Source organism: Trachypithecus francoisi, unplaced genomic scaffold (assembly GCF_009764315.1).
Source record: "Trachypithecus francoisi isolate TF-2019V2 unplaced genomic scaffold, Tfra_2.0 Lachesis_group2, whole genome shotgun sequence".
Taxonomy (NCBI): domain Eukaryota; kingdom Metazoa; phylum Chordata; class Mammalia; order Primates; family Cercopithecidae; genus Trachypithecus; species Trachypithecus francoisi.
Genome location: NW_022681465.1, coordinates 109,907,561 through 109,920,289, shown reverse-complemented (window position 1 = coordinate 109,920,289; position 12,729 = coordinate 109,907,561). Strand labels below are relative to the sequence as shown.

The window sequence follows — 12,729 nt, the reverse complement described above, 5'->3', positions numbered from 1 at the left end:
TATCACTGCTATTTCTAGCCAAAAATTAGGAGTCAGCATGAAGGAGAACTTTCCAATTGGTTATTTTCTACAAAGATAAATGTTAAATTCTTTTTTTTGAGGTCTTTTATATACCCAAATAGACCAGAGAATTAAGCTGCTGCTGCTTGGAAAAGACTATATAATCTTCAGATGAAGTGACAATTGTATAAATTATATAGACCTCCTCTCTATTATTAGAAGGTTTTAACAATGAGTCCTGCTATTAGAATAATGACTTCTCCATTCCGTTCAAAAGTATCCCTTGTATCTTGGCATTGTCCGATTTTATTTTAAAATGTTTGAAATGTATCAAAATAGATGTATTTAAAGATTACAAAAAGGGCCTATGATCGTGAAGAACTGACTTCCTTAACCAGGGGTGACCAACATAACTGAGACCCCCACATATGGGAACATTTGAAGACATGGGAACGCCACTGGACACCAGAAGTCCCTGACATGAAATGGCACAGTACCTGCCTGCAGCCTAGGCACATTCTCCTTCATCCTTCAAATCATTCCTAGATCACTTACAATACTTAATAGAGTGTAGATGCTATGTAGATAGCTGTTATACATGATGGTGTAGGGAACAACAACAAGGAAGAAATGCCTGTACCTGTTCAGTACAAACGCGACCATCTTTTCTCTGGGGCATGCGGATATTTTTCACCCCAGCTTGGTAGACTGTGAGGATGCAGGACCCACAGATCCAGAGGGCTGAATGTATTTAACACACACACATTTTGCTTTGTCTTATACAACCATAAAGTAAAGGGAAAGCAAAGGCCGCCTGGCAAGAGGGAGCTGACTTCCGTGGTGGCTCAGCAAAGTCTGGGGTCCAGATTGACCCTCAAGATAGTAAAGCTTTAATACCTTCAGAGAACAATCGATGTGACTTCAAGCTTGCTGTGGACAGGGAGAGGCTAAAATGAAATTTGAATTCTATACATAAAGCCCAGAAATTCACAGAAGTGTTCTTTTTTTTTTTTTTTTGAGACAAATTGTCGCCCTTGTCCCCCAGGCTGGAGTGCAATGGTGCAATCTTGGCTCACCGCAACCTCCACCTCCTGGGTTCAAGCGATTCTCCTGCCTCAGTCCCCGAGTAGCTGGGATTACGGGCACCCGCCACCATGCCTGGCTAGTTTTGGTATTTTTAGTGGAGACAGGGTTTCACCATATTGACTAGGTTGGTCTTGAACTCCTGATCTCAGGTAATCCACCCACCTCAGCCTCCCAAAGTTCTGGGATTACAGGCACGAGCCACTGTGGCTGGCCCAAAGAAATGTTCTTTCTAGAAATAAAAAGAAAACTGAAAAAAATGTCAGATCGCATGTCCGTGGGGTATAACAAGGAACCTGTCCAGAGGTAGGTGACATCGAAGACTTTTTTTTTTTTTTTTTGAGACGGAGTCTTGCTCTGTCACCCAGGCTGAAGTGCAGTGGCTGGATCTCAGCTCACTGCAACCTCCGCCTCCCGGGTTCTCGCCATTCTCCCGCCTCAGCCTCCCGAGTAGCTGGGACCACAGGTGCCCGCCACCTCACCCGGCTAACTTTTTGTATTTTTAGTAGAGACGGGGTTTCACTGTGTTAGCCAGGATGGTCTCGATCTCCTGACCTCGTGATCCACCCGTCTCGGCCTCCCAAAGTGCTGGGATTACAGGCTTGAGCCACCGCGCCCGGCCCGAAGACTGTTAATAGGAACATGAAGGCCTGGGCCTAGGCCCCACTAGGCATGGGAGCCCCAGCCTAAAAATCATGAAGGCTTTCAGTGCTTCCAGCATTTCTGCAAAGTATCCTCTAGGGACATTTCCAAAGACCAGGACACATGGGATTCCTAAAGCAAAAAAAGCAGCATCAATCAATGTGAGCTTGCATGAAACAAACAAACAAAAAAATGGAATCCACTAAAAAAAGTCAGGGAGATTCAACAAATGTAACTGGTGTGGACAATAGTGCCTCAAGAAACAGAAATCTGAAATCAACTACACAATGAGTTCTTTTTTTATTTTTATTTTTATTTATTTTATTCTTTTTTTTGAGACGGAGTCTCGCTCTTGTCACCCAGGCTGCAGTGGCGTGATCTCAGCTCACTGCAAGCTCCACCTCCCGGGTTCACACCATTCTCCCCCCTCAGCCTCCCGAGTAGCTGGGACTACAGGTGCCCATCACCACGCCCGGCTAATTTTTTTTTTGTATTTTAGTAGAGACGGGGTTTCACCATGTTAGCCAGGATGGTCTCCATCTCCTGACCTTGTGATCCACCCGCCTCAGCCTCCCAAAGTGCTGGGATTACAGGCGTGAGCCACTGCGCCCGGCATGAGTTCGTTTTAAATACAGATCATAAAGTCTACAACAGAGGAAAAAGCAGAAGATTCACAAAGCAATGCTGAGCATGAAGAAGTGTAAATAGCTCGATCGATCAATCTGTAAAATTTTTTTAATGTTGGGGTTTCAAAAACTGTTTAGAATTTAAAGTATTGGTCAAAGGTAGTACGGAAGGAGAAGATGAGCATTTAAATGAAGAAAGCTGTGTTGTTTGAAAATAGAACAGAGCTCCTGATTCACTTCAGATTTGGGTAAGCAACGTGAAGTGAGTAGAACTAGAAACACATCATGTCCAAAGTCATGCAAAGGAAGGACAAAGGAAAATATAATCCAAGAGAAAGCAGAAAAGGAAGAAATAAAAGGAAAAATTTTGACTAAAATTTTAAGGTATATTATAATAAGTAGATGTTAAAGACTGAAAACAAAAGGGTGGAAATAGATATACCAGGAAATTCGTCAAGAAAATAAAGACAGGCCGGGCGCCATGGCTCACGCCTGTAATCCCAGCAGTTCGGGAGGCTGAGGTGGGTGGATCATTTGATATCAGCAGTTCGAGACCAGCCTGACCAATGTGGTGAAACCCCGTTTCTAATAAAGATACAAAATTAGCCGGGTGTGGTGGCACATGCCTGTAATCCCAGCTACTTGGGAGGCTGAGGCAGGAGAATCGCTTGAACCTGGGAGACAGAGGCTGAAGTGGGCGACATTGTGCCATTGCACTCCAGCCTGGGCAACAAGAGGAAAGGCTGTCTCAAAAGAAAAGAAAAGAAAAGAAAAGATGATGCATAATATTAACACCAGACAAAACTGACTCTAAGACAAAAGGGATAAAGAGAATTTTTATTTCTTTATTTTATTGCTTTTAAAGTCTTCTAGGGTCATAGTCTTGTTCGTCACCAATGCTGGAGTGCAGCAGCGCAATCCTAGCTCACTGCAGCCTGGACCTCCTCAGCCACCATGCCTGGCTGATTTTTCAAACTTTTTTTTTAGAGACAGAGTCTCACTGGGTTGCTCAGGCTGGTCTAAAGCTCCTGGCCTCAAGTGATCTTCCCCACTAGGCCTCCCTAAGTGCTAGAATTATGTTGCTATGGGTTGCTATGTCTGGCCAAGAATTACTTAAAAATTAACCATTCCACACAGAAGACAAAACAATCCTAAACCTAAACATCTGTAACAATATAGCTGTGTAATACCCAAGAAAAAAATGATGGGATGTATAATCCTCCTTGTAGGAGAAATTTCAGATCTAAAACCATCTCTCAGAAGCTGAAAGGTTAAGCAAGCAAAAATATGAGTAATGATTCCGAAGATTTGAACTACAGAGAAATAAGCCAGAGCTAAGTACATGTAAGAGCTCTGTACCCGCGAGAAGAGTCCTTCCAAGCTCACAGGAGACACCGACATCAGCTGAACATCCTAGACCACGGAATCAACCCACCTGCCTCCATCCCACACTCTGACCATGAAGTGGGAAATGGGGGCCGGGCAGAAAGCTCAAGTAGGACAAAGACTCATTTACAAGTTGTCACCTTCATAACTGGACTCCCCACAGTAACAGTGAAGCAATAGATATACAAGGAAACTCGTAAAGAAAATAAAGCTAGCAGGCCAGGTGCGGTGGCTCAGGCCTGTAATCCCAGCACTTTGGGAGGCCGAGATGGGCAGATCACGAGGTCAGGAGATCGAGACCATCCTGGCTAACACAGTGAAACCCCGTCTCTACTAAAAAAAAAAATACAAAAAACTAGCTGGGCGTGGTGGCGGGCGCCTGTAGTCCCAGCTACTCTGGAGGCCGAGGCAGGAGAATGGCGTGAACCCGGGAGGCGGAGCTTGCAGTGAGCTGAGATTGCGCCACTGCACCCCAGCCTGGGCGACAGAGCGAAACTCCGTCTCAAAAAAAAAAAAAAAAAAAAAACGAAAGAAAATAAAGCTAGCATTTGGCGGTGGAAGCCAAATGCTAGCTAGAGTGGACTTCACCTTTTAACACCACTTCACACTGAGGCCCAAATGGCTGCAAGAATATTTTCCAGATCCTAACAGAGAAAGCAATCCAAATCGAAGGTCCTTGTAATTAATTATTTTGGCAACTATTTTCTACATATTTCCTTCGTCCAAAAGACAGAGCTAGGTGCTGAGGATACGATATTCCCACCCTTAGAGCTTATGCTCCAGAGAAGGATACAGACAAGGAGAGAGACGATCACAATGCCATCTGCACAGGGGGTGTGAGCAGTCGTGGTGCTTCAGGAACACTGTTTATAAGAAGTCTGGGAATTCCGAGTGGAGGAAAGCTTCCCAGAAGAAGCCAGCCCAGGGAAGCTGCAGGCAAGCGTTCCAGGCACAGGCGTTCACACCGCTGCAGGCAGGACTCTTCTCTTCTTCTGTAAGGTCCTGAGAGCAGACTGAGCACACAGAAGAATTCTGTCACCCAAGCAGGGGGAGAAATCCCGTGTGTCTCAGAGCAGACTCTGCTTTAACCAGGGGTCACACAAGCAAGCTCAATACTCTTGACGAGAGAGCTCTGGCTGCAAGTTGATATTCACTCAGGATTTGAGGGCCCAGAATGCATGGGCCTGGAGAAGAAATGAAGAAACATATCTTAACAGCTGACAAAGTCAACTAGTAGTTTCAGGGAGAAAAAGAAAAGGTGAATGAGAAACATCAATGAACAGCACGGTGGGGACAGAGTCAGGCTCATCACTGTGGTTCCGCAGCTCCACCCCACCCCGACTGTGATGAGCACTCTGGCCACCTCTCCCTTGTCATGCTCGGTGGGGATCTTCTCTTCTCCTCCCCACTGCCAAAGACAACACCGCATCATTCCCAGACTCCTCGGTGTCCCTAAGAAGCCTTCACAGCCCACCTTTCACCCTCAACCCTTTCCTTCAGTCATCTGCTTTTCATCTAAACTGAGGATCTGAAAGCAGAGGGGAGAAGCCAGGAAAGGGGAGGGGGGAGGGCATCTTATTTTACCACGTAAACTAGAGTCACTAAGAGGCATGTGGGAAGACTAAACCCACCCACCAATGCTAGTTGGCAAGTAGCAATCACAAAACCGGGATGCTGCAAAACAGTAGCTGCTGACCCTATTCCCCTCCCCACTCCCTGCCATTCAGATGGTCCTTGTAACCAGGAAAGGAGATGGGGAGTCTGGAGTTACAGCAGTTGCAACTGAGTATGTGAGAGACCCTTGCCATCGGAGTTCATGTTAAAACTGCATTTCCAGGTATTTCAAAAGCTTATGTAAGAAAGTCATCAGATAAATTAGTCAAAAAGACTCCCCTTTCCAAATGAAGGCATAGCCCCAAGATTAACTTGTTTCTCTCCTTCTCTCTTTTGATAAATGACAATAACTTATATTCAGCCCCATTTTACAAGATTAACAAGTAGAGGGACCAGGACCGCTGAGCTTTCAGTGATTGTAATAATAGTGCCACAAACAAATTTGTATAAGGTTATAAATAACAATGAAATATAATGACAGAAAAAGCAAAACATTCCGTTTTCACTGTACATTATAAGCACTACAACAAAATGGGGCCTGAGAGAAGAACCCATGGCAATGCCGGTGTGAGGTGGAAAGGGGTAGGGAGAGCCTGGCCCTGAGAAAGGAGAAATCAAGCGCTGACTCCTAGTGCAACTGTTCCATCCAAGGAGAGTGCCCTAGAAGGCTGCCTTTTCCCCCACTGACACTGATCTGAGGACGCTGATGCTGACTTGCAGCCAGGGGTCGGCTGCACTGAGCACAGATGAAGATGAAGGCGGGTCTGGGAAGCCGTCCCAACACCACAGGCATCAGGAAGCTTCCACTCCTCAGACAGATACTCCCCGGTGAGAATAAGGCACAGTCCACGATGCCAGTGACACCAGACCCCTGACTAATAGCTCAGTCGGTTCAGTGGCGATGAGTCTACGGGACGGCCTGTTTGTAGCTCAGAGCTCCAGTTCAAAGCGCCCCAGATGCAGGAGTCCCTGCCCCTGCCTGAGCCTCAGCAGAGCCCTGCCAACATTTTCTTCCTGCTTCCATCCAGTCCAGGAAAAACAATTAAGATTAGATCAAACTCATCACTGAATTGTTTGATGTTACTGTCATGGCTTCCGTTTCTCTCTCACAAATTATAAGCCACCACTTAACCTAAAAGAAAACCACAGAGGCTCTAACTTTCCAGATGTGGAGCCTATCCGATTCTATTACTACCACCCGCCTTTGCCCCATCCTCACGCAGTTGCTCGGGAGGGCAGAGAAGACAGCACCCTGGTAGCATGTGTACCATGTCAGGAAAAGCATCGGTCCCAGCTGTGGGGGCACAGTGACCATCAGCAAGAGAGAAGTGGCCTCACGGATGCACCTGAGTGCTGCCTCTCCATCACAGCCACCCAGAGACTCACAAGCTGGAAGCACTTGCTCACTCTAGGAATCAACTCTAAACTGGACATTTCCTAGATGAAATCATCACAAAACTGCAACAGGAGAGCAAAAGAGAGGTAAGGAAGACAAAGCCACAGGCAGCCTGTCACCTGCATAGGTGCTGGGGGTGTTCTGAGCCATCTTTGGGAACCCTTGCACAGAAATATATTGTGGTGGTCTTAGTTGAGGACAAAGCACAAAACTTACAAGAAATTAAGGCCAACCAGTAACTCCTTGAAGTAAACTAGCTTTGTGGGGTCATTTGAAAAAATTCAACTGTGAAATAACAATAACGGAGCAAAAGCATCTCACCCAGTACTGATGTCATTCCTGAATCCCGTGGTTTATTTCCAGTTTGTACCAACAGAATGCACAGGAAAAGGTTTCGCTGCGCTTAGCAGGTTCTGCTGTGAGGCATTAGAATATGGGTTGCAGCTGGAAGAGGCACCCATCCATCCAGAGCCAGTATTTGGTCCCAAATTCCACAGCCGCAGGGTTCTGCACATGCTCTCCCGTGACAGCTGGACAGGGATGGCCTCCTGAGAAGCCACAGACTGTGGCCCTGCCAGCGTGGCACTAAAGCAAGGTGACACTTCCAGCTGAAGGGAGTGTTCTTAAATACCTCTGGCTGAAGGAAGCTGTGCTGGGAGGGCTCACATCAAGAGTGCAGGCACCGCAGCAGGCATGTTCTGCATCTCAGCTGCAGAGTCATGAATGGTTCCGCTGGGAACAGGTCCTGGCCTCTGAGCTCACTACTTGCAGTTGACGTAGCTTTAGTGATGGTTCTTTCATCATCATCTACAGTCTCTTGGCAGGACACAGGGAGGTGTGAGGGCTGATCCTGTCTGACGACTCAGACCTGACTTGCTCAGGAGAGCCAGCCTGATCGGGTCTACTTCCTTGAGGTTTGACGTCCAATCTGCCTCACTGCGTTCCAACAGATCTCCACTTTGGAGGAAGATCTTCACTTGATCTAAGGTTAGGTTTACATCTTTAGGCTTGCTACTCAAAGTAGTTGCAGTCATGTTTTCATTTCACAGTTGTTTGGGATCATAGATGTTCCTTTATGTTCCTTTTCCTATATTCTGAAATGGAACTTTTTCTCTCAATTTTTCCACAGCCTGTTCCTCTGATGGGGCTGGGCTGGCTTGAAAAATTATGGTGCTCATCTCACTAGTGGTATCACTCTGAGTGTGACAAAATTTTAAAAATAATCAGATAAACTGAATACAACAAATTCAAGTCATACTAGTATAAACTCAGGTAATAGAGGAATCTACATGGGTTATCTTTATGAAATAGATGTGGTCTACACAAAGGAGTTATTTTGCAACTGGGAAATGCAGACTATTAGAAAATTTATGTTTGTTTCTTTGTAAAAGATATAATATGAGGAAAATAAACAGGAGATATACACCAGTCATATCTGAAGTTTACATAGATAAAGGACCAGAGTCAAGTAAGTTTTTGACAATTTAAGGGACTTGTGTAAACTTTATAATGAAAATCTAAATACATTAGTCACGAGGCAGAGTGGGGATCGGAGGCGCAGCCGGCTCACAGGGCCCCACCCCCCATCTGTCCCTGCTGCTGCCTGTGCTTGAAGAGTAAAGATGTTAACTCTTATGTGGACCCATCCCTTTTCTGTGTCTAAACGCATGTGGCTCTAATAATGCATGACTTATCGCGGTAATTCCACACCACTGGACATTTGGGAGAGCTTAGTACAAGCGGTGGGTACTCACAATAAGGCTGGGCTTGGCAGGCCAGGGAGCACTGTGGCTCCTTGCAGTTACAGAGGAGCCCAGGCCCTGCGGTTGGTGGCACAGCGTCTTCACAGGCTCAAGCTCAAAACGCCACGACCCACCATTCTGCAGACCTAAGCCAGGCTGTACTTTCACTGTCAGGATTATGATGATCAGCTTCCCTTAATGCTCTTACCCCTTCGGGTTTCATTTATTCTTTGTGCCACTTTTCTTCCATCATTTCTATCACACTTCTTAGCCTGTACTCTAAAATGGGCTGGTGTTTACAATGACGCATTTACCAGAACATTTCTTTTGCTCAGGACAGAATTTTTAAGGTGGACAAGCAAAGCTGAAAGTCCCTTCCAGTCCTGCAATACTATGGGATCTGCACAGAAGTAGAAGAGTGCTCTTCTCGCTCAGTGGCTTTGCTTCAAGAAATGGTTCGACTTCTACAGTGGTGAAGACCAGCTCACTCACACCTCGGTTCCTGTGAAAGTAACTGAAGAGCTTCCAGAATACAATGATAGTCCCAAAGGGATCTGATGTGGCTGAGCAATGTATACAGGCCAGCCTCGGAAACACCATTAGAAACAATGAAAACCACACAACAAATGAGCTCATCCACATACTTACAACCAGATCCCAAGTCTCCAGACATCTCATCACATTTTATTTGCTGGTAAAAGATGTGTGACAGGCGAGGTCCATGACCCGTCTGCCCTCTTCATTTTCATAAACCACATTCTGTGTGAGATTCATTTCTAAAAAACAAAATTCCAAAACTATCCATTGACACATGTAACAACTAAAATGATAAGACATTCTCACATAATTGTTTTATCTAGATGACTGCCTTAGTTATCAATAGCACTGAAATCTGCCCAAAATTTGTTGGAAAAAGAAAAATCCATTTCCCACAATGAAAGTATCTCTTTGATGGCAGACAAGCCAGCTGTGCTCATGAAAACAAGTCAATAATTGAGACTGAGAAATAAAGGGAAGAATGCTAAGACATAGAAAGGTATGTTTCCACTAGAACTCTGATGAAAGATACGATTTCTGAGCAATTCTCCCTATACTAGTATATCGGAAATTTTGTTTGAACTATAAAACACTTACATATTTCAACTTAAAAGACTGACACAGTCCACATGAAACTATACCCTATCCAAAATGGACAAATATCTGTTTCTTTTTTTATACTTACAATGGCAGTTTATTGTAAAGGATACAAATGAACAGCCAGGTGAAGATACACTCAGGGCAGCAAGGTCTGGAGGGGTCCTGGGTACAGAGCTTCTGTGCCCTCTTCAGCTCATCTGTCTGTCTAGCACATCAATAGAGTCACCAACCAGGAAGCTCTCCAAGCCTTATTGCTGAGAGTTTTTATCTAGATTTCATTTTATAGGTATAATTGTTTAAATCACTGACCATGTGATTGGGTTCCATTCTAGCCCCTTTCCTCTCCCCAGAGATTGGGAGGGTGAAAATTCCAACCCCCTAATTACATGATTGTTTTTTCTGGCAAACAGCCTTTATCCTGAAGCCATCCAGCCAGTCCCCCCGCACCACATCCATGAGCCATCTTGCTGGCGTAAATTCAGGTATGGTCCAAAGGGGTTTGTATGAATAACGAGAGACACTCTTATTCAGGAAAACTCTAGGGTTTGTGAAGCTCTGAGCCAGGAACTCGGGAGTGGTTAGTACCTATTGGAAGTGGTTGGTAGCTATCTAAAAGCCTTCATCAAAAGTGAGAGGAAGAATATGATTTCAACGTCCTATTACACCGTGAAAGTGCAACAGAACTACTGCAACATAAATGTCAGTTCAGAGAGGACAAATACAGCCTTTCAATTTGGGCGTGATGAGTTTTAAATGTTCTTGGATTTTTTTCACCAAGTTAGGTGTAAGTGAAAGGACATGATGCGAATCAATGAAACTTGTTGAAACTTGTTGAAAAATTGCCTTCCTGATAACTAAAGACATATTTTTCATGTTTGTTGTAAACACCCTGTAGATACTGCCTCCAGTGAACCAATTTAAATAAGATTCCCTGGGTATCAAAGCCATGAGAACAAGGGAATATATTGAGAAGGATATTTTCCTACTTTGAAAGGTTTGTGCTTGGAATCTATGCGCTTGTAAATCTTAAAAGAAGTTAGGAAAGGAGTAACTTATCTGTTAATAGGAATACTGGAGTCATCCGCACTTCTGGTGGGGAAAAAGGGAGTGAGCAGAGAACCACTTAATAAAAGTGGAAAAACGAAGATGGCCGAATAGGAACAGCTCCAGTCTCCAACTCCCAGCGCGAGTAACACAGAAGACCGGTGATTTCTGCATTTTCAACTGAGGTACTGGGGTCATCTCTCTAGGGAGTGCCGGACAATCGGTGCTGGTCAGCTGCTGCAGCCTGACCAGCGTGAGCTGAAGCAGGGCGAGGCATCGCCTCACCTGGAAGCGCAAGGGGGAAGGAAATCCGTTTTCCTAGCCAGGGGAACTGAGACACATAACACCTGGAAAATCGCGTAACTCCCACCCCAATACTGCGCTTTAAGGAAACAGGCACACCAGGAGAATATATCCCACATCTGGCCGGGAGGGTCCCACGCCCACGGAGCCTCCCTCACTGCTAACACAGCAGTCTGCGGCGATCTATCCGCAAGGCAGCAGCGAGGCTGGGGGAGGGGCGCCCGCCATTGCTGAGGCTTAAGTAGGTAAACAAAGCCGCTGGGAAGCTCGAACTGGGTGGAGCTCACAGCAGCTCAAGGAAACCTGCCTGTCTCTGTAGACTCCACCTCTGGGGACAGCCCACAGCTGAGGTCCAATAGGGAAAGCAGCGGGGGCGGTGCAGAGGCGAACGACTCTGTCTGACAGCTTGGGGAGAGCTGTGGATCTCCCAACGCGGAGGTTGAGATCCGAGAACGGACAGACTGCCTGCTCAGGTGGGTCCCTGACCCCTGAGTAGCCTAGCTGGGAGACATCCCCCAGTAGGGGCAGTCTGACACCCCACACCTCACAGGGTGGAGTCATCCCTGAGAGGAAACTTCCAAAGGAAGAATCAGACAGGTACACTCGCTGCTCAGCAAATTCTATCTTTGGCAACCTCTGCTGCTGATACCCAGGCAAACAGGGTCTGGAGTGGACCTCAAGCAATCTCCAACAGACCAACAGACAGTCCTTCTGACTGTCAGACGGAAAACTATCAAACAGGAAAGACACCTATACCAAAACCCCATCAGTACGTCACCATCATCAAAGACCAGAGACAGATAAAACCACAAAGATGGGGAAAAAGCAGGGCAGAAAAGCTGGAAATTCAAAAAATAAGAGCGCATCTCCCCTGCAAAGGAGCGCAGCCCATCGCCAGCAACGGATCAAAGCTGGTCAGAGAATGACTTTGACGAGATGAGAGAAGAAGGCTTCAGTCCATCAAACTTCTCAGAGCTAAAGGAGGAATTACGTACCCAGCGCAAAGAAACTAAAAATCTTGAAAAAAAAGTGGAAGAATTGACAGCTAGACTAATTAATGCAGAGAAGATCATAAACGAAATGACAGAGATGAAAACCATGACACGAGAAATACGTGACAAATGCACAAGCTTCAGTAACTGACTCGATCAACTGGAAGAAAGAGTATCAGTGATTGAGGATCAAATGAATGAAATGAAGCGAGAAGAGAAAACCAAAAGAAAAAAGAAGAAAAAGAAATGAACAAAGCCTGCAAGAAGTATGGGATTATGTAAAAAGACCAAATCTACGTCTGATTGGGGTGCCTGAAAGTGAGGGGGAAAATGGAACCAAGTTGGAAAACACTCTTCAGGATATCATCCAGGAGAACTTCCCCAACCTAGTAGGGCAGGCCAACATTCAAATTCAGGAAATACAGAGAACGCCACAAAGATACTCCTCCAGAAGAGCAACTCCAAGACACATAATTGCCAGATTCACCAAAGTTGAAATGAAGGAAAAAATCTTAAGGGCAGCCAGAGAGAAAGGTCGGGTTACCCACAAAGGGAAGCCCATCAGACTAACAGCAGATCTCTCGGCAGAAACTCTACAAGCCAGAAGAGAGTGGGGGCCAATATTCAACGTTCTTAAAGAAAAGAATTTTCAACCCAGAATTTCATATCCAGCCAAACTAAGTTTCATCAGTGAAGGAGAAATAAAATCCTTTACAGATAAGCAAATGCTTAGAGATTTTGTCACCACCAGGCCTGCCTTACAA

The 12,729-nt window shown here is 45.5% G+C and overlaps 1 long non-coding RNA gene across 1 annotated transcript; it reads right to left on the bottom strand.

The window, feature by feature from the left end:
- Window positions 1–5,878: 5,878 nt before the first annotated feature.
- LOC117065313 lies at window positions 5,879–7,932 on the bottom strand. The gene is made up of 3 exons (XR_004429880.1): window positions 7,069–7,932; window positions 6,698–6,809; window positions 5,879–6,483 (listed from the first exon to the last, which is right to left on the bottom strand). It is a non-coding gene; the product is annotated as an uncharacterized LOC117065313 (long non-coding RNA).
- Window positions 7,933–12,729: the final 4,797 nt, after the last annotated feature.